We start from the raw sequence: 18412 nt of genomic DNA, 5'->3' as shown, positions 1-18412 counted from the left end.
CCACACATATGGGCCATTGGGCTTTCACATTCTTGCTCCAGAACAAAAAATAGTACAGTGAATTTCGGACTAGAAAGTGCACCTGATTAAAAGCTGCAGATCTTTGTCCACACCTGAAAAAACCCCACTATCCTAGTGTTGCTTCCTGTATTCCGTGGCCTGCCAGGCTTTTTCATCTAGCCCGCCAAACAAAAATAATCAAAATATAAAGACAATAGATATATAATGAATTACTACTTATAAAATTGTATACTAATAAAATTCTACAGAAATACCACAAAAATCAGAGCGCTGAAATACTACAGAAATATTACGCCACAAATACTACAAAAATACAACTACAAAATAGTACAGATACACCACAAAAAATGACTATGGAATTACTACAAAACTACAGAAATACTACAGAAATATTACACCACAAATGTTGTCATTGGTGATTGCCCCGGACCAGATTGCATTCGCTTGATATTGCTTCTTAAAGGTTAAAGGAAACTTTAGCGACCTGACATGGATGCTGTTCAATTCAGATGTATATAGTGGGTGGGAATGTGGTCCGTGAGTCAAAAAGTTTGCCCACCTTTCTTTAAACTACAGATGTCAAAGATCTGGCCTGCGGGACGGATGAGGCCTGCCAAGGGTTTAAATCCGGCCCGCAAAACAACACCTAAGAGAAGCGCAGGACAAAAATGAGCTGCAGTTTTAAATATTTCCACCTGAAGTCACCCAAGCAAGGCACAACTTGCCAAGCAACTCCAGTAGTATCTCTATTTCTATTTTATTGTTTTTTTTGTCTTATTCTTTCTCTTTTTTCTCTCTTTTTTCCCCTTTATCTATTTCCCTCTTCTTGCCCTCTTTTTTTCTTTCTTTAACGCTAACATTCTCTTTCTCTAACTCTCTTTCTTTATTTATTTTTCCTTTCTCACCCCCTCTAATTCTCTCCCTTTTTCTATTTCTCTCACTTTCGCTCACTTGTTTTCTAATTATACAATATGATGTCGGCTTATATTTTTGTAAAAGTTACCAATCAACATGCTGTGTACAGTACATAATATCGATGCAATATTAGCACTGCACTATATTTACAACATTCTTGCAATGAACCGTAGAGGGCGTCAGTATGCTACTTTTACATATCCACTTCCACCGCAGGAGCTCAAAATGTAAATAATACTACAGTACTTCTGTATTTAAAGTAGGGGCAATTTTTAGGTTCAGAGCTTTGGGGATGCTGAGCACCCATAATTTCTGGCAGATTATTTTTTTCTTTCATTTCACTAGAAGTGATTTTGGATCATTCAACACTGTTCAAGGACTGTCAGTTCCCATTTGTCAACATCCTATTCAACTTTGTGGTTAGCAAAAACACTGTTATTACGCCATGCCCAGTGTTTACTCATTTATTTATTAGTACACACAAACATACACATTCAGAAGAAGAAGCATGGAACTTATTAGACAATGGATGCATTGTATTCAACACTTTATAATTACAGTGAAGAGTCAATTGCTTTAAATTAGATGTATTTAATCCAGAATCTCATTCCGTGGTTACTGATTCAGCCTGCATGTAGTGCTCACGGTTTCCCACCCAAATTGATTCAACATAGCCTCATATTGTCTCTACCATTTATGATAAAGAAAGCAATACAGACGCTCCCCTACTTACGACCATTCGATTTATCAATATCCGAACATTGCTGTAAGTTAGAGTTTGTATCGTGTGCACCTTTTTCCGAGTACAGGACATTACCGTAGTGCTTCTTTCCGCTGCTATCAGCGTGTGGTGCTGTGAGAGGTCACCCAGCATCCACCCTGGAAGAAAAAAATCCGGCTTCTACTTCCTAGTTTGTGTCTAAACATACAGTACTACGTCTATTAAATCTCCAGCGCGCTCAGAACTTTGACGTTTTTATTATTTAATGTCTCGTGCATCCATTCAATAAGGTTGGTGTAAAGTGTAAAGAAGAGGCAAGCCGTTTCTTTTGAAATTAAAGTGGAATAAGAAAGCTTGATGCGGTTGAGAAAATGGTCGAAACGCTTTTTTTCGGCCGTGTTTTACCACAGAGGAGGACCTCTTGAAGCGCATCTTCCATAGTAAATTAAACCAACTTTATTTATCTTTATAGAGCATTTTATACTATAAAATGTTATTTTTTTGTACAAAAAAATAAAGGTTACTTTTACAAGCCTTAAACATACTTACATAAACCTTAATAATAATAATAATAATGCATTTTATTTAAAAGCGCCTTTCAGGCCACCCAAGGACACTGTACAGACAATGAGAAAATACAATTTAAAAAGTTGTAAGCGAAATAATAAATAAAAACAAGACATAAAATCATAAAAACATAGGAAATGGAGAAGCTATGTGTTGTAGGCAGTCCTGAACAGGTGTGTTTTTAGACGGGACTTAAAAGTGGAGAGAGGTGTGCAGTTTTGGAGGTCCGGAGGTAGATTGTTCCAAAGCTTGGGAGCAGCGCGACTGAAGGCTCTGGCTCCCATGGTGCTCAGGTGGGCAGGGGGCACTGACAGTCGGAGGGAGGACGAGGATCTGAGGGAGTGAGTGGGGACGTGCACCTGGAGAAGGTCGGACAGGTAAGGAGGAGCCAGGTTGTGAATGGCCATATATGTATATAGGATCAGTTTGTAGCTGATGCGATGCTGAACAGGAAGCCAGTGTAGCTGTTGGAGAACGGGGGTGATGTGCTGTTGGGAAGATGTTTTTGTGATGATGCGAGCAGAGGCGTTTTGAACCAGCTGAATTTTATGGAGGGACTTTTGAGGAAGGCCGAAGAGGAGAGCATTGCAGTAGTCGAGGCGGGACGTGACAAGACTGTGGACGAGAATAGCAGTGGTGCGGGGGGTGAGGGAAGGGCGGAGTCTGGTAATATTGCGGAGGTGGAAATAAGCAGTGCGGGTGATGGTGTTGATATGTGAGTGGAAGGTAAGCATGCTATCCAGGATGACACCCAGACTCTTGACCTGGGGGGAGGGGGACACTAAGGAGCTGTCGATGTAGAGAGAGAAATTGTTTACTTTGGATAAAGTGGATTTGGTGCCAAGAAGGAGGAATTCTGTTTTATTGGCATTTAATTTAAGAAAGTTTGTTGTGAACCATGTTTTGAGTTCGGAAAGGCAAGAGGTGAGGGAGGGAGGTGGGAGTATGGAGTTTGGTTTGCAGGAGAGGTAGAGTTGGGTGTCATCAGCAAAGCAGTGAAAGTGGATATTAAATTTGCGGAGAATATGACCAAGAGGCAAGAGGTAGACGATGAAGAGAAGAGGACCCAAGACAGATCCCTGGGGTACACCTGTGGTGACTAGGGAGGGCTTTGAGGTGAAGGATTTCAGCTGGACAAACTGAGTGCGGCCAGTGAGGTAGGAATGGAACCAACTGAGGGGAGTGTGGGTGAGACCAATGGAGGAGAGTCTATTGAGGAGGATAGGGTGAGAGATTGTGTCGAAGGCGGCGCTCAAGTCTAGGAGGATGAGGATGGAGACTAGACCGGAGTCAGATGCTATGAGGAGATCATTTACAATACGGATTAGGGCAGTCTCTGTGCTGTGGCGGGGGCGGAAACCAGACTGAAAGGGCTCATAGAGAGAGTGGAGGGACAGGTGCGAGTGGAGTTGAGCAGCAACAGTTTTTTCAAGGATTTTCGAAATAAATGGAAGGTTGGAGATGGGGCGGAGGTTGTCAAAGTTGTTGGGGTCAGCACCATGTTTTTTCAGTGTAGGGGTAACAGCAGTGGTTTTGAAAAGTGATGGGACAATACCAGAAGAGAGTGAGGAGTGGATAATGGCAGATATGAGAGGAAGCAGGGAAGGGAGGCAGGATTTAACAAGGGATGAAGGGAGGGGATCGAGCTGGCAAGTGGTGGGCTTGGATTTGAGTATGAGGTTGGATAATTCAGCAGTCGTGGGTGGAGCAAAACTGGAGAAGAAGTGACAAGGAGAAGGAAATTCAGATGGGGAGGGAGCAGACAGGTTTTGATGGAGTTGGTGATGAATCTTAGGGATTTTGTGATTGAAGTACTCCATTATGGAGTTGCAGGTTGCTGTGGAGTACAGGTGGAGGGGGAGAGAATTTGGTGGCTGGAGGATTTTGTTCATGACAGAGAAGAGAGTTCTTGAATTTCCTTCGTTGGAAAGGATGAGGCCGGAGTAGTAGCTGGATTTGGTTTGTGCAAAATCCTTGTATTTAGCAGTATGGGTAATGTACATGTCCTTATGGTTGGTGAGGCCGGTTTTCTTATAGAGTCGCTCGAGTTGGCGGTTCTTTGATTTCATTGACCGAAGAGCGGGTGTAAACCAGGGGGCAGATGTGGAGAATGAGGCAGTCCTGGTTTTCAGGGGGGCAAGAGAATTTAGAATATTTGTGAGGCAGGCATTGTAGTGAGCGGTGAGGTCATCCGGGCTTGAGAGAGCTTCTGGGGGTGGGGAACGGTCAATAATGGAGCAGAGGGTGTCAATGTTGATATTTTTGGTATTACGAAAATAAATGAGACGGGAGGTTTTGACAGTAGAGAGACAGAGTACGGTGTTAAAAGTGAGGAGGACATGATCAGATTCAGGAAAAACATCGGCAGTGGGCTTGGAGGTAGAGAGGCCAGAGCAGCAGACCAAGTCCAATGTGTGGCCTTTTATGTGGGTGGGGAAGTCAATAAGGCTGTGTATCCCGAGGCTCTCCAGGCAGGATGTGAAGTCTCTGGTGAGTGGCAGGTTGGGGTTGTCCATGTGAATATTGAGATCTCCCAATAAAATTAAATTTGGCGAGAGAGTGGATAAATGTGTAATTAAGCTGGAGAATTCATTGATGAAATCACTATGTGGCTTTGGGGGGGCGATAAATTGTAGCAATAATGGTTGGCGTGGGTCCGGGGAGCTTAAACACCAGGCATTCAAAGGAAGTCGATGCAGTGACGGAGACAGGCAAGACTTTCCACTTCTCGCGGTGGATTACCGCGAGACCTCCTCCACGGCCGTTGCCACGGGGACGGCAGATGTAAACAAAGCCGGGAGGAGTGGAGTCATTCAGAGCAGCGAAGTCGTTTGTTTGTTGCCAGGTTTCTGTTAAAATGAGGAAGTCGAGTTTTCGTTCGGCGAGGACGTCTTGGATGAGGTGGCCCTTGTTCCTAAGTGAGCGGACGTTCAGTAATCCAAAGTTGACGGCGGCAGTGCTGTTAGCCGACCTAGCTAGGCGGGCTAATGTATGGCAGTTAGCCCTACGGCCGCAGTTTATGGGAGGGCGTCGAGATGTGGACCAGGTCGAGGTGATTGAGCCAGGGTTTTTATACTCGACGTGTCTGCGCGATCCGCGGTGAATGTAGCGGCGTCGAGGCAGGCGAGCGATGTCAGGATGGTGGAGCAGCTCCGGTGGCGGAGGCCCCAGTGCAATCCACCAGATCCGGAGAAGATCCGCGACAGAATAGTAAAACATACAAACATACAATATATAGCACTGAAGCAACTTACGTACAGATTCAACTTACAAAAGATCGTCCGGAACTTATTTTGTCCGTAAGTAGGGCAGCGTCTGTACTCTAAACATATTTTAATTTTTGCTTTTGATTATCTATTCTCTGTTCCTTGATATGGCTAATGATTCATCAGTCCAGAAGGAAAATAGTAGAGACACACAAATCAATAATGCACGTGTTTGATACCAACCAACTACGTTTATTTACATGACAAAGGAGAAATGAATCACACAAAAGAATAAAAAGACATTGTTGACACAAGGCATAGCAGTCTCATAAAACGGGTACCCATAATTACATTTTTGATCCATAAATTCGCTTAAAATAATCAACTCATTTAAATGTTTAGGGATTATTTTCATTACAGGTCGGGAATGAAATATTATTTGCCCGCACCAAAACAGTCCATTGTGAACATTTTTCTTGGGTTACCTCATGGTAACCCAAAAGTATCTTGTTGGAAGAGTTTGTTGAGAAGGTTGCCGGACCAGAAGACCTCGACCTTCTGCTCTCAGGTCCGGGCCGTGGAGTCTTAAGAAACGAAGGCCAGCCTGTGAGGAAAATCTGAATAACTACTTTCAGAGTTGGAAAAATTGCAATAGCCAGGAGAGTGCACACTGATAGTGTGTCTTCAATTGCACAAAACCCCCTTTTGCTCTTCAGAAGGTTTTCATGCAACCACTACTTCTGCTGAGTCACATTCAATGCCATAATGCACGAGCAATGTTGACAACTGAGGCACAGACAAAAAACTGTCAGAGGTAGGACTGGATACATGAATCCCATTAAGCAAGTCCTTATTCGCACCAGAAAACTGCATTTGTGTTCTCAAAAACATTTATTACCAAGAAGATAATAATTCAGTATCATAATGATATCATAATTAATAATAAAATAATAATTATAATAATACTCTGTATCTATCCTTAACTTTTTTAGAAAAATAGTTTATTGGTTATAGATAATCCATCAAAATGTGATTATAACGTGGTCAATTGATGAGGAAAAAATACATCATTATCATAATACATCTTATCTGTTATTCTGCATGGGATGTTTTTAACATTAGCCACTATTCATATTTTGCTTCTCCATGAATGTGTGCAATATACTCTCAACTTAACATGGTGTTTCTTTTTTAAATTACCTTAAATTCCAGACTATAAGCCGCTACTTTTTTCCCCAAATGTTCAGCCCTGCGGCTTATTCAGTGAAGCAGCTAATTTATGGAATTTTTCTAACGGCCACCAGCGGCGCAGGAGTTTAAAAGGTGAGATTTAGACTAGAAGAATATGTGCGCCAAGTAAGATTGCAATCTCTAAGATATAGCATATATTTTCTGTAAAGTCAAGTTACGTTCCGATACTGAGGAAGACACTCTTGATGGCGATAGTAATGAGAAGGAAGTTGAAGACGATCTACCGTGAATTTCACATTTACGGGATGCTTTTTTTTTTTCATAGGTACAGTGGAACCTCGGTTCTCGACCATAATCCGTTCCATTTCTTTGTACGAAAACCGATTTGTACGATCACCGAAGCCGTTTTTTCCCATTAAAAGTAATGTAAAATCATTTTAATCCGTTCCAAATCTTTAAATGTTTACCATGAACATAAACATGAAGCTAACCCAGGCTAATCGTACGTTCGCGTTAGCGTAATCTTCCGTACGAAAGATTACGCTAACATGAACGTGTAAAAATAAAAAAATCAGGTCGTTTAAGCGTCATTTAGCACCGGGGTCTCCACAACAAGTGGTGAGCGGTTAAAGGATAAAGAAAAGAATTATGAATAGGATTTCTTACCGGTCGGCAGAAGCTGTATTCCTGAAAGAAGGGAAACTCGCACATCTTCTTCATATTTTGCTATTATTTCTTTCTTAAATGCAATAGTTGTACGCATTACCCTTCTTTTTTCACCTGTAGCAACCTTCTTCCGAGGCATAATTAGGGGTTAAAACACTCCCTTCACCGCTTTTGAAAAACGAAAACAGAAAGGAGTACGCGTTGCCGTAACAGTTCTTCACGAGGGGTGGGGGCAATCTACACTCGTACGCCGCTCAGCGTCGCCCCTAGCGTACCGGTGTTCGAACTTCGATTTTTTGAACGAAAAGCAAAGCAAGAATTTCTCGAAATTTTTGGTTGAGAACCGATTTGTTCGAACTGAGAGGCGTTCGAAAATCGAGGTTCCACTGTATGTTTGATACATTGCGAGCATGATCCTACTAGCGTGTTGGTACCTTTCAAAGGCACGGTTTGGGATGAAAGTTATATTATTATTATTAAAGCTTTGAAAACTCTCTCGGTGTACCGTCTTTCTTCGTAAATATGTGTAACCATGTATAACATGTATTTGCAACTGTATATTTTTGTAATGTATTCATTTTAGAGATTTATTCTGTTATGTGTTCTACGGACGAATCAAAAATAAGGGGCGGAGCAATTGCGGGCTGATAGGAAATGTGGTAAAGCTGAGTTACCGGTAGATCTGTCTGTTGTCGCAGCGGACAATAGTGGATATATATTTTTCCCACCCTTAACTTTGGAAATATACATTTTGTTTCCTTGACTTACTTTCAACGGGACCCCGACTTTACAAGTCTGCATCATACCTTAATTACGGGTATCATTTTCTTAATGTGATGTCAACTATTGTTCTGGATTTGTGCACTATCCAGAGGTTACAATTGTGGAATTTACAGCCTGGCTTGGGTTAAACTTGTGACAGTGTCGCCAGCTTTACTGCGGGCGCCTGCGGCTTATACATGGGTGCGGCTTGTGTAAGTACAAAAGTGCAAATCACTCTAAAAGTGGTGGATGATCAGGTGCGCTCTATAGTCCGAAATTTACCCTTTTTTTTTTTGCAGTTAAAAACGATCCATGTCCATGCTGGTGCTCGGAGGATCACCACACACTTATCTGACACACACGCCACAATTAAGCTATTCTGATAATTTTTGCATTCAATTCAATGCAGCTAAAATGAGGATTAATATCTTTTGATGATGAAATGAAATGAGATGATCTGCATTTATATAGCGCTTTTCAAGTCAATGACTTCCCAAAGCGCTTTACAGTGTGCTTCACATTTCCCAATAGCGGCCTTGTATTGCAGTCATTTAAGACTCTAACCTGCTTATTGGGGGTATTAGGGGTTCAGTGTCTTACCCAAAGACACTTCGACATGTAACACGGACAAGCCGGTATTCGAACTGGGATCCCTTGATCCCAAGACGAGCGCTCTACCTCCTGAGCTACTTGATAACAAAGCAATTATTTTGGGTAGTAAAATAGTTGTTCAACATAACTACTGTATAACATAATTTCACAGTAATACACCAGAGCATCCACAGACTCCGCCACTATGCCGCAAGTGACACCAGCCGGGTAAAACAGCACAGAGAGCAGTGCCAAGAATCAAATGGACAAAACAATTTTAAGGCAGTGGAGTATTTTCAAGGCTGCGTTGTTTATTCTACCTTTTTATTTTTTATCTTGCACTTTTCATTATATTTAAGCCTATCCTGTCTTTTATTAAGGAAAAGAAAGATTTTAAAATGCTATTATTTTTGGGGGTGCTTGGGTTGTCAAGCGTTGAGCTACTTTTTGTTACTAGTTATCTATTGCAAAGGGCACCGAGTTTGATATAAATTTGTAAAATTGCAACTTAGCTAAATGGATGACAAAATACAGTAGATAAAAAAAGTATCTAGATAGTTAGCAAAAACAATAGCAGCTAAAAAAAAAGTAAAGTGGAGCTGCTAGATAGCTAGATAAAAGTAAAAAACAACTAAATAGCCAGGTAAAAAGTTCGAGAAAATCTAGATCGCTAGCTAGAAATAAGGCCAAAATTTAGCTTGATACATAGCAAAAAAAAGTTAGCTAGATAACATGCAAAAAAAAATTTAAAATCTAGCTAGAAAGCTTGCTAAATAGTTAAACGTGTAGGACAATAGGGAGCTACAAATTTAAAATGGTAGCCAGATGGCTAGCTAAAACACAGAACCTAAATATTTTTGCTCATTCGCTCTATAAAACCAATAAATCGCAATTTAGTTTGGTGTATTTCCTGTGAGATGAATAAAATACTCAATAAAAATGATGAATAAATAAATCTGTTTAATACAGGGATAAATTCTCATTCTATTCCAATTAGTTGCTTAAATATAATTATCAATACTTGAATAGATTTTTTTGCCTATGAACTGAAATGTCCATCCCATCCATCCATCCATTGTCTTCCGCTTATCCGAGGTCGGGTCGCGGGGGCAGCAGCGTTAAAAGGGAAGCCCAGACGTCCCTATCCCCAGCCACTTCCTCCAGCTCATCTGACGGGACCCCGAGGCGTTCCCAAGCCAGCCGAGAGACATAGTCTCTCCAACGTGTCCTGGGCCGCCCCCGGGGCCTCCTGCCGGTGGGACATGCCCGGAACACCTTCCGAGGGAGGCGTCCAGGAGGCATCCTTATTAGATGCCCGAGCCACCTCAACTGGCTCCTCTCAACGCGGAGGAGCAATGGCTCTACACCGAGTCCCTCCCGGATGACTGAGCTTCTCATCTTATCTCTAAGGGAGAACCCAGCCACCCTGCGGAGGAAACTCATTTCGGCCGCTTGTATCCGGGATCGAGTTCTTTCGGTCATGACCCAAAGTTCATGACCATAGGTGAGGGTAGGAACGTAGATCGACCGGTAGATCGAGAGCTTTGCCTTTCGGCTCAGCTCCCTCTTCACCACGACAGACCGGTACAGGGTCCGAATGACGGCAGACGCTGCACCGACCCGTCTGTCGATCTCCCGTTCCATCCTACCCTCACTCGTGAACAAGACCCCAAGATACTTGAACTCCTCCACTTGGGGCAAGACCTCCTCCCCGACACGGAGGGAGCATACCACCCTTTTCTGACTGAGAACCATGGCCTCGGACTTGGAGGTGCTGATCCCCATCCCGGCCGCTTCACACTCGGTTGCGAATCGCTCCAGCGAGAGCTGAAGATCACGGGCTGAGGAAGCCGACAGCACCACGTCATCTGCAAAAAGCAGTGACGCAATGCTGAGGCCCCCAAACCGGACTCCATCCCCGCCAAGGCTGCGACTAGAAATTCTGTCCATAAAAGTTATGAACAGAATCGGTGACAAAGGGCAGCCCTGGCGGAGCCCAACCCTCACCCGGAACGAAATCGACTTATTGCCGGCAATGCGGACCAGACTCTGGCACCGGGCATACAGGGACCGCACAGCCCGGATAAGACTGTGCGGTACCCCATACTCCCGAAGCACCCCCCACAGGGCTTCCCGAGGAACACGGTCGAATGCCTTCTCCAAGTCCACAAAACACATGTAGACCGGACAGGCAAACTCCCATGCACCCTCAAAGACCCTGAAGAGTGTATAGAGCTGGTCCAGTGTTCCACGGCCAGGACGAAAACCACACTGTTCCTCCTGAATCAGAGATTCGACTTCCTGGCGGACCCTACTCTCCAGTACCCCTGAATAGACCTTACCAGGGAGGCTGAGAAGTGTGATTCCCCTGTAGTTGGAACACACTCTCCGGTCCCCCTTCTTAAAGACGGGAACCACCACCCCAGTCTGCCAGTCCAGAGGCACTGTCCCCGATGTCCACGCGATGTTGCAGAGGCGCGTCAACCATGACACGCCCACAACATCCAGAGCCTTAGAAGTCTGGGCGGATCTCATCGACCCCCGGGGCCCTGCCACCGAGGAGTTTTTTGACAACCTCGGTGACTTCAACCCCAGTGATACGAGAGCCCAACCCAGAGTCCTCAGGCTCTGCTTCCCCAGAGGAAGACGTGCCGGTGGAATTGAGGAGGTCTTCGAAGTACTCCGCCCACCGATTCACAACGTCCCGGGTCGAGGTCAGCAGCGCCCCATCGGCACTATACACAGTGTCGATGGCACACCGCTTCCTCCCCCTAAGACGTCGGATGGTGGACCAGAATTTCCTCGAAGCCGTTCGGAAGTCGGCTTCCATGGCCTCGCCAAACTCCTCCCATGCCCGAGTTTTTGCCTCGGCAACCGCCAAAGCCGCATTCCGCTTGGCCAGCCGATACCTGCCAGCTGCTTCCAGAGTCCCACAGGCCAGGAAGGCCCGATAAGACTCCTTCTTCAGCTTGACGGCATCCCTCACCGCCGGTGACCACCAACGGGTCTGAGGGTTGCCACCGCGGCAGGCACCGACTACCTTGCGGCCACAGCTCCGATCAGCCGCCCCGACAATGGAGGCGCGGAACATGGTCCACTCGGACTCAATGTCCCCCGCCTCCCTCGGGACATGGGCGAAGTTCTGCCGGAGGTGTGAATTGAAACTTCTTCTGACAGGAGATTCTGCCAGCCGTTCCCAACAGACCCTCACAACACGCTTGGGTCTGCCGGGTCGGGCCGGCATCTTCCCCCACCATCGAAGCCAACTCACCACCAGGTGGTGATCAGTTGACAGCTCCGCCCCTCTCTTCACCCGAGTGTCCAGAACATGCGGCCGCGGGTCCGACGAAACGATGACAAAGTCGATCATCGAACTACGGCCTAGGGTGTCCTGGTGCCAAGTGCACATATGGACACCCTTATGTCTGAAAATGGTGTTCATTATGGACAGACCATGACGAGCACAGAAGTCCAATAACGAAACACCACTCGGGTTCAGGTCAGGGGGGCCGTTCTTCCCAATCACGCCCTTCCAGGTCTCACTGTCATTGCCCACGTGAGCGTTGAAGTCTCCCAGCAGTACGAGGGAGTCCCCAGGGGGCGCGCTCTCAAGCACACCCTCTAAGGACCCCAAGAAGGGTGGGTACTCCGAACTGCTATTTGGTGCATAAGCACAAACAACAGTCAGGACCCGTCCCCCCACCCGAAGGCGGAGGGAGGCTACCCTCTCGTCTACCGGGGTGAACCCCAACGTACAGGTGCCGAGCCGTGGAGCAATTAATATGCCCACACCGGCTCTGCGCCTCTCACCACGGGCAACTCCAGAGTGGAAGAGAGTCCAACCCCTCTCGAGAGGACTGGTACCAGAGCCCAAGCTGTGCGTAGAGGTGAGTCCGACTATGATGGCCTACAGAGAGGAGGTGTAGCAGTTGGTGGGCTGGTGCAGGGACAACAGCCTGGTCCTGAATGTTGACAAAACTAAAGAGATCATTGTCGACTTTAGGAAAAAACAGCCCAACCATGCCCCACTTTGCATCAACAACAAGGCTGTGGAGGTTGTCAGCAGTATCAAGTTCCTAGGGGTGCACATTACAAACAAACTCACCTGGTCCGTGAACATTGCATCACTGGTTAAGAGGGCACAGCAGCGCCTGTACTTCCTGCGGAGGATGAGGAGAGCCCACCTGCCCCCACCCTCCCTCATCACATTCTACAGGGGCACCATAGAGAGTATCCTGACCAGCTGTATCTCTGTGTGGTGTGGAGGCTGCAGCGCTACCGACTGGGGTAGTGTGAGGAGGGTAACGAGGACAGCAGAGAAAACAATCGGGACTACACTTCCCTCCATTCAGGACATTGGCCAGAAGCGCTGCCTATCCCATGCTAAGAACATTATCGGGGACCCCTCTCACCCCCATCATGGACTGTTCACTCTGCTAGCCTCTGGGAAGAGGTACTGCAGTGTGCGGTGCAGGACCACCAGGTTCCGCAGTAGTCTAGTCCCCCTGGCCATTAGACTGTTAAATGGTCAATCTAACATATAGTTAACCTAAATCTAAACGGCTGCTAATCTGACTTTTTGCACTACTGGCAGTTCTTTATAGCTTGCCACTCCTTGCACATTTGCTCTCTGCACTATTGTACTTACAGCGTTATTGTTACAGTGTTAATGTTACTGTTTACCTGACTTGTTAACCTGACTGCCCATTTTGCACATCTGGTTAGCTACTCCTTTTGCACTATCGGCACTATGGTAAAATACTATACGTAGCCATAATACAATACAACTTTTACTTATATCTGTACATTCAAGGAAACTGTGCGGGTCAGATGTATCGACATTTCGTTCTGTATACACGTGTACTAGAATGACAATAAAGTAGATCTGAATCTGAATCTATATCTAGTCGGAATTTCTCAACCTCACACACCAACTCGGGCTCCTTCCCTGCCAGAGAGGTAACGTTCCATGTCCCAAAAGCCAGTTTCTGTAGCCGGGGATCGTCGCGCCAAGGACCCCTCCCTTGGCTGCTACCCAGCTCTCTACGCACCCGACCCCTTTGGCCCCTCCTACAGGTGGTGAGCCCATGGGAAGAGGTGCCCACGTCGTCCCTTCGGGCTGTGCCCGGCCGGCCCCTGTGGGTAAGGGTCCGGCCACCAGGCGCTCGCCAGTGGACCCCACCTCCAGAAGGGGGGCCCGGTAACCCGCGTCCGGGCGAGGGAAATCGAGGACCAAAGTTTTCTCTCATCATTAGGGGTCTTCTGATCTGCGTTTTGTCTGGCCACACACCTAGGACCTGTTTGCCATGGGTGACCCTACCAGGGGCTTAAAGCCCCCGACAACATAGCTCCTAGGATCATTGGGACACACAAACTCTTCCACCACGATAAGGTAGCAGATCAAGGAGGAGTTGGGAGCATCGAGACCTCGGACCACACGAAACGACAACTCTGCCCAAAGCATCGCCTTCAACCTGAAGGACAAAGTCTTCTGTGGAATAGCGTCAACACCAATTTTTAAGCTTTGTTTTTTAGTATTATGCTTTATTATTCAGCCTACATTAGTGACCTGACCTACCTTAGATATTATAATCACAGATGACAAGCAATGTTTTTTAAACACAACATACTTATACTCAAAAAATGGGGTTGGGGGAAATTTATTTTTGAAATGTATTTATTTGAATTTCTAAAACAACATTTCTAATGTTATAACTATGTTATTACCAGGTTAATTTTAAAAAATGGGGTTAATTTGACTCCGTCAACGACTAAGAAAAACATCTTACTAGAAAATCACAATAACCCAGCACTGGTGAGCTTTTTTCAGACCCGGTCTACGAGCACCCTAACTGTCCCTCAGGGGAACCCTGGTTGGAAACCCCTGGCATATGACATATCAAAAGAAAGTTTGAACCATTATCTTTCATTAGGAAAAAAAAGAGTACGTTTCTCGGCTTTCCCATTTTTTAGTAAACAACAATTGAACATTGCTAAAATTCTTAAAATTGCACTTTTCCAGGAAAACCTCAAAGAAAAACGCCTTTTTGTGAAATAATGCATTTCAGGCAGAGCTTTTACTGTGGTTCTTTTTTTTTTTTTTAAATATATAAACAATACTCTCCATAAACACAAGGGCACTTTGCTTTCAAAATAGCATTTTATTAAACTGAATTCATGCATAAACGATGCAATGTATTTTTACATTTAGGCACTCAGGAACAATGCTTCTGAAAACCAGGGTTTGTGCAGGTGCTTGAAATCCTTGAAAATGCTTGCATTTTAATATTGTGTTTTTAAGGTCACAAAAACTTTGTAATTTTTGGTGAAGTGCTTAAAATTGTTGCATTTGCCCTTTTTCTTGGCAGTATGACTCTTTAGACGAAGCAATAAATAAAGAAAATTTGGGGGAAAAAAAGTGATTAAAATGATACCGACACACCTGCTTTGGTGGCTTGTGATCATGGTGTTGTCATGTGAAGTATCACCACCCCCTACTGGTTGCACCCAAGAAGACAGTTCCTTTTAGAAAACTTGCTCTTTTGGCTCGACATTCGGCTCCTCATATCTTTGTTTTTTTACTCATATACTATAAATAATAACAAAACATTATGTACCAACTTATTTAATAATTACTAAGTTCTGGATTTTTTTTCTTTTGAAGATACCGGAAAATTTAAAAAAAACAGCCTTGAAAGTGCCTGAAAAGTGCTTCTATTTGGCCATGAAAAGACTGTACGAAGCCTGGAAAACGTATTTATGCGTCATGGCACCGAATGAGTTCAACACTTCCAAGACCTTCTTATGAACAAGGTCATGCTGTCATGTGAAATGCCAGTAGTTATGGCATTAATCCCAGTTTGTGTCTTTTTGAACTCATTTTGGGTAGTTCTAGTTGTTTTACCTCAATTTAATCCAGAATTTATAAAAAGAACATGGTGTGCTCTTTCATAGCAGCACTCCATTCTTGCTTAGTGTTATGTCATAGGGGATGAACAGATGATGTGCTGAGACAGGATCAGCAACGGAGGGGTGAAGAGAAAAGAGGCGGCTGCCTGTATAGAGGCTCGATGATTGGAAGGTAGGGTAAATAGCTCGGAGACCAACAGGAAATCACTGTCTGATCTCCTCTACTCCTTGATCTTGTCTGTCCTATTTCAGTTTGCAGACTTGGCACTAAGGTAGGAAGTTATTATACTTGATTCCTATTATTAAAATATCGGAGCTCTGGTAGTATTCTACGCTATTGTCATTGTTCCGTTGGTTCCTTAGAATACTGACATTGTACCTTTATGTTCTTATTTTTCAAGTTACTGAATGTGATTTTACACAGGTTAATGAGATAGAACAAACTATTGTAATCAGCACAATCCTGCAATAAACCTGTAATTATTGTTCTTTACCGTTGTAGTTTACATTTCATACATCCAAAAGGAGAACTCAACTTCAAGGTACACAGTTTAGATGATTACCAGGCATTCGTTTGTTATATTTGTAGGAATAAAATGCAGAATAATAGCACCTGTAACTTGTGTACACTTCATTTTGCTGGAACAAAAAACACTCAATGGGGGATACACAAAGGAATGAGGACATGTAAGGGGGGTTTGTGGTGCAGGAAATTGTTTTGCAAGAAGCGGGATTTTATTTTCTTGCATAGTGTCCACGCAGGGTTGTTCTTTAATTCTGTATGAATTGAATAGTTTTAATTGTCAACTATATCAAAGATGTGGAACCTGAAAAGTCATGTTTATTCGTTTAGCCCTTAATTACATGAAGTTTTAAACCTGTGGCGTTCCGCAAGGCTCAGTACTTGGTCCCTCCCCTTATTTTCAGCATTTATATGCTTCAGTTAGGTGATATTATTTGTAAGTATAATATTAGTTTGCATTCTTATGCAAATAACAATCAACTGTATCTTCTAATGGAAGAATAAGCCCCCCTAAAATCGCAAAATTTGGAGGCCTGCCTCACTGAGATAGAAAGATGAATGTCACTTAACTTCTTGCGCCTCAACTCTGTAAAAACTGAAATGTTCATTATTTGTCCAACTTTAAAGAGAAAAGACTGTTATGATAGACAAAAACATTTACAACGTAGTGCTTAGAGCATGGTTGCGGGCCAGATCAGGCCTGGCAGGGGTTTTAATCCGTTGAGGGAGCGCAAGAGAAAAAGGAGCTGCAGTTTGAAATATCTCCACTTGATGTCGCCAAAGCCAGGTGCCACTCACACTCTAGCTGTATTTATTTTTCTGTCGGTCTCTCCTTTTCTATCGCTCTATTTAGTTTTCTTTCTCTCTCGCTCTGGTGTATATGTCTATTTTCTCTGCCTTCCCTTTTTTGTATCCCTCTTTCTCTTTGTTCTTGCTTTCTCTGTGTCCCTCATTTATCCTTTTTGCTCACTCTCTCTCTCCATCCATCCATCCATCCATTATCTGCACCGCTTATCCTCACTAGGGTCATGGGTGTGCTGGAGCCCATCCCAGCTATATTCAGGCAGTGGGCAGGGGACACCCAGAACTGGTATCCAGCCTGTCGCAGGGCACACAAGAACAGACAATCCACTCAATCATTCACACCTAGGGACAATTTGGACCGACCAATTAACCTGCATTAAATGCATGTTTAAGGAATGTGGGAGGAAACCGGAGTGCCCGGAGGAAACTTTTACAAGCACGGGGAGAACATGCAAACTCCTTACAGGAGGGCTTGTAGTTGGATTTGATCCAATGACCTCAGAACTGTAACGTTTTATTTCCTTCTCTTTTCGTTTTATTTATTTCTCTTTGTCTCTGTCTCTCTTGCTTTCTGTCTCACTCTTTCTCTTTCTCATTTCCTCTCTGTGTCTCTATTTTTTTCTTTCTTCATCTTTGTCTTTCTATCTCTTTCTCTTCCCTTTTCTTTCTCACTCTCTATTTGTCTATATTTTTATCTTCTGTATCTTTCTTTTGTTTTATTCTCTTTTTTTCTTTGTTTCTCTCTCTTCTCCAACCTTTTCTATCTTGTTCTATTTATTTCATTTTATCTTCTTCTCTTACTTTTTAAATTTTTTATCTTTTTCTTTTGCTTTCTTCCTTTAATCTTTGCATAGTCTTGCTTTCTTTCTTTTAAAATCTTTTTCTTGCTTTCTTTTTCTCTTTTCTCCATATCTTTCTCTCCTTTTCTCCCTCTATTTTTTCTTTTTAACCTACTAGTCTGGCCAATCGTGATGGCCTCGGGGAAGAAAATATTTGCAATAAAAGAGACTTACTAGAATGCGGAGGTTGCACAATCAATGCAACTCCTGTTTTCAATAAATCTCATTAATCAATTAATATTTCACAAGACTCGGCGCCTATATTTTACCGAGTCCCGCACGGTACGACTGTCCTTGGTGTATGTTATGTAAGCTGCAGCTTGCCAGCTCATGTGTGAAATATGTGCACCATCATCATGCCTCCACATCCACACGAATCAAGAATAGAGCAGAGTGCATGACTGGCTAGCCTACAAAAATAGCTCTTATAATACTGGCAAAGATTATCACAGGGGATTACTGGTCCACTTGTAATGTTTTCTCCCCTATGTATTCCCATTCGTCATTTACTAAAACTGTATGTCAGCTTCTAATTTGGGAATACAATCAGAATCCCTTTTATTGTCATTATGTTTCTACAACGAGATTATGGTTGCATTCCAGTTGTCAAAAAATAGTCAATATTAAGACTCATAAATAGAAAAATATATATAGGATGTGTTCACCTCTAATATAAAATGTCTACTTCTGAGTAAAG

At 43.8% G+C, this 18412-nt stretch overlaps 1 protein-coding gene across 2 annotated transcripts in view; it reads left to right on the top strand.

The window, feature by feature from the left end:
• Positions 1-18412, top strand: part of bcl2l13 (BCL2 like 13) — a 59329-nt gene that overhangs the window by 24511 nt on the left and 16406 nt on the right. The gene's annotated exons all lie outside the window — the stretch shown is intronic.

This window comes from Urocampus carinirostris, chromosome 7, assembly GCF_059441175.1.
Source record: "Urocampus carinirostris isolate Australia breed hairy pipefish chromosome 7, RoL_Ucar_1.0, whole genome shotgun sequence".
NCBI lineage: Eukaryota > Metazoa > Chordata > Actinopteri > Syngnathiformes > Syngnathidae > Urocampus > Urocampus carinirostris.
The sequence above is the reverse complement of the archived record's forward strand: the minus strand, read 5'-3'. Positions and strand labels throughout refer to the sequence as shown.